This window comes from Benincasa hispida, chromosome 9 (genome assembly GCF_027475165.1).
Source record: "Benincasa hispida cultivar pf3 chromosome 9, pf3_genome.v1.1, whole genome shotgun sequence".
Taxonomy (NCBI): domain Eukaryota; kingdom Viridiplantae; phylum Streptophyta; class Magnoliopsida; order Cucurbitales; family Cucurbitaceae; genus Benincasa; species Benincasa hispida.
The window spans coordinates 1,970,832-1,983,553 of NC_143486.1; positions in this window are offsets into that span (position 1 = coordinate 1,970,832).

Consider the following 12,722-nt stretch of genomic DNA (forward strand, 5'->3'; position numbering starts at 1 on the left):
ATTTACAAAACTGTATTATGTATATAGTAAATACTATTTCAAATTTTTTTTTGGTTTAGTATTTACTATTTTTAACTCATCCTTTCTTTTCATCTTTGTTATAGTGTTTATTATTTTCTACCAAAACAAAAATTGTGTTTATTATTTTCTACCAAAACAAAAATTTACCCCCTAAACACAAACTATTTTAACCCAAACTAATATAGTCTACACTCCAAATACTAATTATTATAACACATTAACTACTATAACTTATTAACTATAATAATCAACTCCAATGCCCCTAGGTGATTACATTTCTATGAAAAAAAAATAGGTGATTAAAATATAATATTTTGAAACTTTATGGATCAAATACACTTATAGTTGAATACTCATGAACTATAAAAGTAACCTTTCTTTGTTTTTTACAATTAAATTTATAGACACTTTTTTCACTTGTGAATTTCTTTGTTTGGTTATTTACTTTTTTAGATATATTTTAAAAAAATACTATAAAAAATAGTTGTTCTTAAAAGTTTATTTATATTTCTAAACGTATGAATTCTCAAATGTTTTTTTGTGAGAAAGATGAAAACCATAGCTAAAAAAATATAATAAAACAAGCACAATTGTCAAAAATCAAATGATAATAAGTCTTGGAATTGATGTTCTTTAATCATAAGACCTAGGGGTTGACCAAATTCAATCCCGTTTGGGATTACGTTTGTCGTCGTTAAAAGTGATTATGGGAAAATCTTAACTACCTAGGTTATTTGATAAAATAAATTATTTATTAATATATTAGAATCACTTTTTAATTTTAACTATCATGTAAAGTAAAAGTTGATACATACTAGCTTCCCTAAAAATTTACTAACTTCTTAACAATTTAAATAAATATATTATAATACTATTCTTTCAAATAATATATTTTGTCATATATATTTTTAAATTTTAATGGATTCATTTTTTACAGGGAAAATGTAATAAAAAAGCACAAGATATTTACCTGAATAGTAAAATATATACCCAGCCCAAAATGAATTAAATAATACAATAAAATCAATGTAAATTGTCCAAAAGCCCAACCCACAGTAGTGAAATACCAGAAAAATCCTCAACCCACACAAAAATCGGATTACCCATTCAAACCTACCCACAATTAATCAGATTACCCATCAAACCCGCCTGATACCCACGATTAACCGTCTTCCCATGTCTCTTTTCAACGACAACGACTTCTTCTTCATCAAACAGTACATGATAACCATCTATTGCACTCTATCTCTTCAATCGTCAGCTTCTTCTTCTTCCGCTGCTTCATCTTCTTCTCCCACTACTGTTACTACTTCTTCTTCTTTTTGTTCTTCCTCTGTCACTGTTGCTTCATCTTCTTCTCCCATCGCTGCTGTTGATTCTTCAAGGTTACAATCTATCATCAGATCAACTCTTCAAGGTTATAATCATTCTTTTTTTTTTTCATTTCATCAACTCTTCCATTTAATCATACTTATAAACCTTATTAAACCTAATTTTATGTAAATAGATGGCAAATAAAAAACAAAAAGTGGTCAAAGCTAAATCATCAACAAGCAAAGCAAAAGGAAACAAAATAAAATATGAAGAGAAGAAGAAGATAAAACCAAAGTAGTTGTGATAGAGAGTGATAGTGTTCCATCACTGTCTACCACAAATAGATAGTGATAAAACCACTAAATATTGTGTTGATTATTGATTGTTATTGGTAGATAGTGTTAATGGTTTTCACTTTGTTCTCAATACTTTTGGAGAAAATAATGATCTTATTATTCAATTAGGCTGAAGATACACACACATATATATAGGCAACAAAGAAACCTTAATCTAGAAGATATAAAATTATAATAAAGGACAACTAATCATAATTACAATATAAATACATATTATAATATTCTCTCTCAAAGTGGAGCAAATATGTCAATCATGTTCAGCTTGTTGCACGAATAGCTTATTCTTGCTTCATTTATTGCTTTAGTAAGGATATCTCCTAACTGTTTTTCAGTCTTCACATATCCGGTAGATATCAACCCTTCTTGTATTTTCTCGTGAATAAAATGACAATCCATTTCAATGGTTCAGTTCGTTCATGAAATACTGATTTGGATGCAATGTGGAGAGCAGCTTGATTATCATACCATAGTTTAGCTGGCATAGTAACACTGAAGCCCATCTCAGATAAGAGTTGATGTATCCATACTATTTCACACACAGATTGTGCCATAACTCTATATTCTGACTCAGCACTTGAACGTGAAACTACATTCTGCTTATTACTTTTCCACGACACCAAGTTTCCTCCTACAAAAACATAATATCCATAGGTCGATCTCCTATCTTCTTGAGATTTAGCCCAATCAGCATCTGAAAAATATTCAACCCTTGTATGACCATGATCTTTATATAAGATTCTACGTCCAGGTGTAGCTTTTAGATAACATAGGATTTTTTCAACTACAACCCAATGACCCACAGTTGGGGAAGAAATAAACTTACTCACAATATTCACAGAATAGGCAATGTCAGGTCGTGTCATTGTTAAATAATTCAACTTTCCAACTAATCTTCTATATCTCTCAGGATCTTTAAACAATTATCCTTCCATAGTATGTTGCAAATTTGGTATCATCGGAGTACTACATGATTTGACTCCTAGCTTACTTGTCTCAACAACAAATCAAGTATGTATTTTCGTTGGGACAAGTAAATAACTTTCTTGCTTCTCATTACTTCAATACCCAAGAAATACTTCAACGTCCCCAAATATTTGGTATGAAATTGACCTTGGAGAAAAGTCTTGAGAGAGAATATATCTGATACATCATTTTCAATGATAACGATATAATCAACATATAGAACAAGCAAAGTAATACCATTGTCAGATCGTCGATAGAATACAGAATGATCAAACATACTTTTCTTCATACCAAAATATTCGAGTGCTTAACTAAATTTACCAAACCATGCACAAGGACTTTGTTTCAGTCCATACAAAGATTTTTTAAGGCGATATACCTTATCATTCTCCCCTTGAGCAACAAACCCAAGTGGTTGCTCCATATAGACTTCTTCTTGAAGATCACCATGAAGAAAAGCATTTTTAATGTCAAGCTAATGCAAAGATCAATTGTGAGTAGTAGCCATCAATATAAATAGTTGAATGGAGGTTAATTTGACAATAGGAGAAAATATATCAGAATAATCAGTTCTATAGATTTGGGCATAACCTTTGGCAAAAAGACGAGCTTTCAACCGAGCCATTGTTCCATCGGGATTGACCTTTATAGCAAACACCCATTTACACCCAGTAGCCTTCTTTCTAGCTGGACGCAAAACTAGATCCCAATTACCATTATCATCCAAAACAGTCACTCCTCAATCGTTGCATTATGCCACCCAGGGGTATACGAAACAAACGTAGAAATAGAGTAAGTACAAGTATGTTTACCTTTTCGAAGAGCAATGAGAAGATCATCACTTGGTCTCGGATCAGATGTCGAAGAAGTCAATGGTGGAGGACATGGGTCTGAAGGTGGCTATGGAGGATGCCTGGAGTAGATGCGAGTAACCGAAGGGTCAGAAGGAAGAGATACAGAAGAAGGTGGGGAAGAGGATGATATAGAAGAGTAATCTCATAGATAAAAAGATCGTGATCCTCCATCTGACACGGACTCGACGATGATGGACTAAAGGGTATATCTTTGAAAAATGTAACATCAGGAGATACGAGATACCTGTTTAGAGTAGGACAATAACAACGGTAACCCTTTTAAACACGCGAATAGTCTAAGAAAATGCATTTCAAAGATTTCGAATCTAATTTAGTACGATTTGGACGAATATCCCGAACAAAACAAATACAACCAAAGATCTAAGAGGCAATAGGAAACAAAGATTTCGTAGGAAAAAGAGTACGATAAGGAATCTATCCATTGAGAACAGAGGAAGACATTCTATTAAACAAGAAGCAAGAAGTAGACATCGCTTCGGCCCAAAATTGATTTGGAACATACATTTGAAAGGATAAGGTGTGGGATGTTTCAAGAAAGTGTCTATTCTTTCTTTTAGCAACTCCATTTTGAGATGGAGTGTCTGCACAAGAGGATTGATGAATAATGTCATGACCACATAAGTAAGATCCAAGTACATGAGAGAAATATTCATCAGCATTATCAGTTTGCAAGGTCTTGATAGAGACATTAAATTGATTTCAAATCTTAGCACGAAAAACACAAAAATGTGACAATAACTTAGAACGATGTTTCATTAAATGTAACCCAGTCACACAAGAATAATCATCAACAAAAGTAATAACGTAATGAAAAGCTATCGGGACACGACTGGACAAGAACCCCAAATATTAGAATTAACTAACTTAAAAGGAGCACCGGCTTGTTTATGAACTCTAGGACTAGAACTAAGATGATGAAATTTAGAAAACTGACACGAATGACAATTTAAAGACAACAAGGAACGAAATTCTGGATAAAGTTTCTTCAACGCGAATAACGATCGATGACAAACGACAATGAACTTCAAACGGGGATGTAACTCCAGAGCAAGCCACAACTTTCGATATCTAGTGGCAAAAAATGTAAGGCCCCCCGACTCATGTCCTCTACCAGTAATCTTCTTCGTCATACAATCCTAAAACAAGCAATAACCAGGAAAAAAAGGAGATAAAAAAGTTAAGGTCACGAGTAAGTTGGCTAATAGAAATTAAATTAAAAGACAATCGAGGCAAATGTAATAAATAGGAAAAAGAAAGTGATGGAATGAGAGAAATGGTATCAGATCCAAGAATAGAAGAGGTTGATCCATCTGCCAAGGTGACAGATGGAGATGAGACAGGGGACAAAGGCATAGAAAATAAGTTAGAATTACCTATCATATGAGTAGTGGCACTAAAGTCTATGGCCCATTTGGTAGATGATGTAAGAAGATATTTCGTATTACCTATCTCGACAATGATGGCAATAGGATTTAATGAGGAAGATGCCTGCAAGAATTCCTAGAATATTTGAAATTTAGCAAAGTCGTTAGTAGAGATGGTAACAGACTTCTCAGCCATATCATTGGTGGAAGCTATCTAAGCATGTTAAGATCGTTGAGTCTTATACAACAACTTTCGACAAGCACGTTTCATATGTCCTGGGTTATCATAATAGTGACAAACGATCTCCTGAGAATCTAATCTTCAATTATTATAACTAGACATCTGAAAATTGTTAGTCATCCCTAAAGTACCCTGGGATTTATTATTATTCTTACTCATAAGAGCATTGTTAGGTTGAGAAACAAGCGAACCGGATTGAGAACTTTCAATATGAAGAACACAACTGAAGGCTTCCTCTAATGACAAAATTTCATACTCAGAAAGAATCTGTGTTTTAGCCATTCAAACTCAGATAAAAGTCTATTAAAAAATATCATAACAACCATCTTTTCTCGCTGAGCTTGTTGAACTTTGACATCAAGACTAAATGAAATAGTAAAGCAAGTTTGACAGCTGCCTTTTTAAGTCTCATGGAGTAACTCGTAACATATTCTACTTTCTGTTCAACTCGAAAGAATTGCATACATACATCAAATATTCAATGAATGTGTTCTTTTCCAGAGTATAGAAATTCTAAGAATTCTAAGATTTTGTTCATAGAATCACAATGATCTACCACACCAACAAGCTCACTTTCAATAGAATTCTTAATCTGAAGATAAAGTTAAGTGTCATCGCAAAGCCAAGCCTTTTTCTTACCATCTTTTGGTGGCTCCTTAGTCACATGGTCATCCATATCCGTACTAAGAAAATAAAATTGAATCATCCAATCATAATAATTAGAGCCATTTAACTTGTGTTCAGTTATCTTCGATGCTAGGGGAATTACATTAGATACTACCATATGCTTCACTTCATCCATTATGAGCTAATAAACAGTTTGTAGATCTCACGAGTGGAAAGAGCAAATCAAAATCAAAATCGAAGGTGTGTGTCTTGGTAGTTATTGAATGATGATTAATTTGGTTTAAAGAGTTTAACAATTTAATTGTAAATCGTTGGAGCTCATGATTTGTAGGTCTATAAGGTCCCCTCTACTAGCTCGTAAAATTATCTTGGATTAGTGAATTGAATGAATTTAAAACGATGAAATTCGAAATTAGGGTTTTAAATTTGAAGTGTTCAAATTCAATTAAGTTTTCTATTAATTGTATTTGATACAATTGAAACGTTTAATTTTTGTCGAAATTAAACAAAATTAGAGAATTCAAAATATTTAAATAATGATTTAAATATTTGATGAGGTAAAATAAAATATTTGATATTTGATATTAAATTAAATTAATTAAAATTAGTTTAATTAATTATTCAATTTTATTTAATTTTGAAATTTGTTCAATTAATTAGAATTTTGGATTTTTGAAAATTCAAAATTATAAAATTAAATTAAAATTTGTTTTTGAAAAATTAAATTAAATTTAATTTGATTAATCAAAATTAATTGAAATTGAAATTGAAAGTCCCACTCAATTTAACACCTCATATCACTTCAAATTCCAGCCATGCTAACTAATTTGCATGGTCTTCATCTATAAATTGAAGTTTTGAACTTCAATTACCGCTTCATACAATCAGTTTGTTAGTTGAAATTCAACAGAAAGTGAAAACCAAGCAAACGCTCATCTATCTCACTCAAATCCTACTCAATTAAGTGTTTCCATTGCACAATTTAAGTTAGAGAATAGTAGAAAAGGTCTCTGTGGTGGTTACTAAAGGATTGAAGCATCAATTCATGGATCTCAGCTAGAATTATAGTGTTTTCATCAAGGGTATTATGTTATAGAAACCCTGTTCAGAAAATATGTTTCAATGCATGTTTTAAACTCAAATTAAGTGTAATTAGCATGCTTATCGATTCTGATTTTTTCTGTTGCATGTTAGTTCACTCTATCAATTGGTATCATAGCATGATTTAAGCACTCAATTATCGTTAACTTGAGTTTGGTGGATGAATTTCTAAGATTTCATGTTTTTGTGACTGATGTGGTAAAAATCCAACTTTGGCATTAGATTTCTCTTTAATTATTAAGTTTAAATTGTAATTATCAGTTTGTTAGTTGAAATTTAGCAGAAAGTGAAAACCAAGCAAACGCTCTTCTATCTCACTCAAATCCTACTCAATTAAGTGTTTCCACTACACAATTCAAGTTAGAGAATAGTAGAAAAGGTCTATGTGGCGGTTACTAGAGGATTGAAGCATCAATTCATGGATCTCAACTAAAATTGAAGTGTTTTCATCAAGGGTATTGTGTTATAGAAACCCTCTTTAGAAATTATGTTTCAATGCATGTTTTAAACTCAAATTAAGTATAATTAGAGTGCTTATCGATTCTGATTTTTTCTGTTGCATGTTAGTTCACTCTATCAATTGGTATCAGAGCATGATTTAAGCACTCAATTATCATTAACTTGAGTTTGATGGGTGAATTTCTAAGATTGCATGTTTTTGTGACTGATATGTGATAACGGGCAAAAATGCATGTTATTACAGTGCAAAGTTATAAAACAATGCAGGTTTGCATTGATAAAAGTATACAAGATTGCGTCCAAAAGCATTAATTTCACAATATTGCGGTCGCATGCATTAATCGCATTAAAATAGTTAAATTATGTATTTTTGTGCAGAATATGCGTTGACACAAAGCGGGAAATGCGATCCAAAGAAATCAACGGTTGAGCGCATCAAAAGATTATGTTAACACAAGGCTATACGGTCATTTGCGCTCGCAAGTATCTACTAAAGAAGGTTGCCGCATAGAGCCGGCGCAACTTGGTGGGTGCATCCGGGTGAAAAGCGGAATAAATCACGATGGGACAGAAAGCTAATGACGGTTGATTCCGAATTAAGTTGACAAGCCGTTAACGAACTACTGTAGCAAGTACACTCAATTTTTCGGTTACAAATATTTGGTGCATCAGACAGAGAATTAATTCTATCCCATCAGTGCAATCATAAGAGAGAAGAAGTCTTTCACCCTGAAGCTCTATAAATATTAGAGGCCACCTTCAGTGAAGAAGTTCGCTCAGATAGAGAATTTTTCCTTAGATAAAAGTAGCCTTGTTCTTAGTTTTCTTTTACTTAGAAGGCGAAAGCGAGGGAAGTGAGATTGTACCGAGAGATCATTCCAGTGAACTTGGAAGAGTGCCAGAAGCGTCGAGATCAGAGAGAAGGCCAACTCTTGCGAAAGCAGGAACATCTTTTAAGCAGAATAGAGTTAATAGTGTAAAAGCCTCAGGAAGCAAGGAATTGCTACCAGGCTCTCTACCATTATCTTCCATTGTCATTTTGTACTCTGAATTGATTTATAGAAATGGAATTTACATCTTTATATCTGTTCACTCTCTGTATATTATGCATGAGTAGCTAAATCTGTCGAATGGGTTGAGAAGCACTTAGCTAGCATAACTGAAGATCTTCATTCTATGCGATTATCTTGTATTATGTATGCGTCATTCATCTATTAGAGATACTTGGGAGGGTAGTCTAAGGATAGAATCTAGGCTTGGAAAAGTCAGGTTAGAAGCTAGGTTGGGGAGAGTCAGATTAGAAACGCATAATCAAGAGATAAGAGCTTAGGAATAAGCATTGTTTGCTATTAGCGCATCGCATGCATCCTAGAGATAGGTTATGATTGTATGCGGTCACCTTGTCCTTGCGTGCATCTTGCATCATCGCATAAGCAAGAAGTAGAGACTTAGGAATAAGCTCTATAGACATTATCGCATTCATCGCATGCGTCCTAGAATTAGAGGCTACCGCATTGCATTGGAAAATGATTGTTATCGCATGAGTGTAGCATGATTGCATAGTTTGAATGCATTCTCAAGAAATGCTAGCTAAAGACCTTCTCAACCCATTCCTCCGCATACTCAGTGTATCTGTCGCATAATCAATCTTTTCTCAAATCCGCCGCATACTTTTTATACTTCAAACAATAAACCAACCAAACTATTAATTTACTTGTTACCGCAAAGTGTTCTTAAAAATTATTACCGCATATTGTGTTCCTTAGTCCCTGAGTTCGACCCTGAACTTACCAAGAAACTCAGTAGGATTTATACTTGGGTTCTGCTGAGAAAACTTGTTGCACAACGCATTTTCCATCACCGTAACTCCTTTCATTTTTTTCACCGCATAAAATAACGCATCAATATGGTAAAAATCCAACTTTGGCATTAGATTTCTCTTTAATTATTAAGTTTAAATTGTAATTGGTTCTTGATTGATGAGCTTATATGTGTGCTCTAGAGTGTAATTTTATTAGAGTCAATAAAGTCCAAATTAGGTTGTAATTGAAGTGAAAAGCAAGCATGGACGAGCAGTAGATTTCTGGGTTAAAGATTCTGCCTGCAAGTGTCGCGACACTGTTCATCAAGCGTTGCAACGCCACATACATTTTGATGAATAGCGTTGCAACCCTGATGCAGCGTCATGAAGTTGTTCATCCTAGCCAAGAACAACGTGCGTCAATGAGTCACTGTGGGAGGATGACCGATTTGATCGGTCGGTCTTCATGCGGTCTGGTTCAGCCACATCTGGTCTAGTTTAGCCCAATTAGAGTTGTTGTAGTCTGGTTCAGGTGGTTCGAGTCAAGATGAGCGGTCCATACCTCATTTGAAGCTGTTTTTGGATTATTTTTGTAATAATTAGTTCTTTTGTTTGTTTAGGATACCAAAGTTGAAGCATATTAGTGTTATTTAAGTAATTTATGCATGTGATGTATGTTAGGGCCTATTTGGGGGCTCAATATCCTATGTGGGGAGATGATATAGCCTCTATATCACCATTTGACCCATTGATATATCATCTCCCTTTTTCACTTCCTTCAACATGTGCACAGTAACCCTCATTTAACAACTTTCTCAGTTTCTCCACCCCCACTTCCTATATCTCCTCCTTTCTCATACCTGATCGTCACTCTCGTCATTCTTTTCTCCCTTCCTATGGCCTACTTATGTTTTTATTTCTTTATTCTTTTCTTGAGTTTATTTCATTATACTTTGGGTGTAATTTTTTTTCACTATATCCATTTTATTAAGAAATCATGATATTTCAATCTAGTTCCATGCATCTATTTTTTACCTTCAATTTACGTACATCGTTTTTTCCTTTAGTGTCCTATGATAGAGTATATTAATAATTTTATATCTATAAATGATGTCATTCAAGTTTTCATTTTTATTTGCTTAGTATATCAATTATTTATCTGTATAATGCCCATTAAAAAAATCACAATATTTTAATCTCAAAAATAAAAAAATCTCTTCATATACAGCATCACTATTCAAAATCTACTATTCAAAAGCCCATTATAAAACGTCAGTAGAAAATTCATCTATGAATATATATGAGGAAAGCCTCAACGAAATCCCTAAAATCAAACATAAGCAAAATCTTTTTTTTTTAATGTAGTTCTCAATAGTTTTTTAAAAATTAAATTTATAAATACTACTTTCATTCATTTATTTTTATTTTTTATTTTTCTTACTTTTGAAATTCAAGTCATGATTGAAGATCACACACACACACACACACATTTGGTATTAAAAAGTGAAAAAGGTTTTACAAAAAAAGGTTGGTACGTCCATCCCTGACTTAGAATTAATTTTTCGTATTTTTAAATGTTGGTATTTCGTTGACTATTTATGATTAATCTTAAATTTTGACTGAGTTATTTTAAACAACAATAATAAAGAATTATTTAAAAGACAACAATTGAATTGATACAATAATTGAATTATAAGATTAAAAAAAATAGTGTTCATACAGGTAAATTGTTTTAGAGTACAAAAAACTGAATTAGATAGCATTGACATATGAACCCTGCACACCCAAACACAAACATATAAACTCAGACAACACAACTCTGCACCCCAAACACAGACATCAAAACTCCCCAGACATCAAAATTCCAGATATCCTATATCATCTCAGCGCCCCAAACAACCCTATATTTAAATTAAACATGTATATGCATATAGTATATCATTTAGATTTAAAATCCCACCATAGGAAAGCCTCTTGCATGCATAATATTATGTTATAAGTTAGTTATAATATATAGTATGCATGTTTAGGATTTCTTAAAATTAATATAAGTGTTATGTTAATTTTGAATGTCTTTGATGTATGTTATGGATGGATAGCATGTCTATTGTTTTATAAATTGTTATAAAAGTGCATTAGACATTAAAACTCATAACAAAGATTATCAGCATGCTCACTTAGGTTAACAACTTGTTTTAAATAGTTGTTATCTTATAAAATTCGGTTACAAACTCAATCGATTTATAATCCTGTCTAAGGTTGGAGGTATTTAAGTTGACGGTTTACGTAATACCTCCTACCTAGAGATTATAACCGAAAAGTTGAGCGTTGTTAACTGATTTTATGAGCTTGCATGAGCGATGTGAGGTTTAAAATTGGTTTAACACCTAAACATCATAGGTTAAAATCCAAATATAAACATTATACTTGGATAAATCATATAGACTTAAGTTGTTTAAAATTAGCTAGAATATACCTAAGTGAAAAAATACCCAAACATTTAGAACACTTTAGTGGGAGATTAACAATATATCCAATATATCATTTTTAAACTCTCATGTCCCCAAGAGTTTACACCGTGAGATCCATGCTCGGCTTCGTATCGCTTTTACTGCGACTACCCCATTTGTAAAGTGTTTGCATGGGTCAATAACAAGGTGAATAGGGAAGTAGTTCATAGTAAGTGGGTGAAGGAAATATGTCAATATATCCTACGGTCTCCTCCATTAATTTGAACCGTGAAATTCCTATATTATGTCTGTTGTCGTTTTTTAGGCAGCATTAGCTAGTCGTTAACCATGGCGATCCTTTCGAAGGGTTGTAACAAAAGATTCGGAACAACCCAAGCTTCAAAAATGAATAGGGTCATATAGTTCCGTCTTGAACATTTTCTTCCAAATCAGAAGCATATTCATACCGTTCTATAAGATCTGAAAATGGCTGGTTACATTTACAAGAGTTACTAAAGGTTAGAAAAGTTCTTAACCGAAAACGGTAACCAAACGAACTATAGGAATAAGAGTTATTCTAGATATAGTATTTGGTCAAGATAATCTCGCTTCTGTGAAAGAATATTTGACTGCCCCTCGGTAGCATCTATTCTAACTCACTAAAGTATCGTTGCAAATAAATAAATAAAAATATGGGCACTTTATTACTTTTTGCTAAAATTGGGTTTAAATGCATAAGCTTAATAGAATTTGTTTATTTTTCAGCAAATGTCAAACTCGATTATACAACTTCTTGCTTTCGAAAAATTCAATGGAGAAGGTTACTCTAATTAGAAATCGAATATAAATACAATATTAGTTGTTGACGACCTGAGGTTTATTTTAACGGAGGAATATCCTCCTCTTCCCGATTCAAATACTAACCAAAATATTAGGGAAGTTTATGATAGATGGGTGAGGGCTAATGAGAAAACAAGAGCCTATATCTTGACGAGCATATCTGATGTTCTCAACAAGAAACATGAAGCCATGCCTACTGCCTGTGAATTTATGACATCATTGCAAGAAATGTTTGGGCAACCGTCATCTTCTGTGCGACATAGGGCTATAAAATATGTTTATAGCTCATGTATGAAAGATGGAACCAATG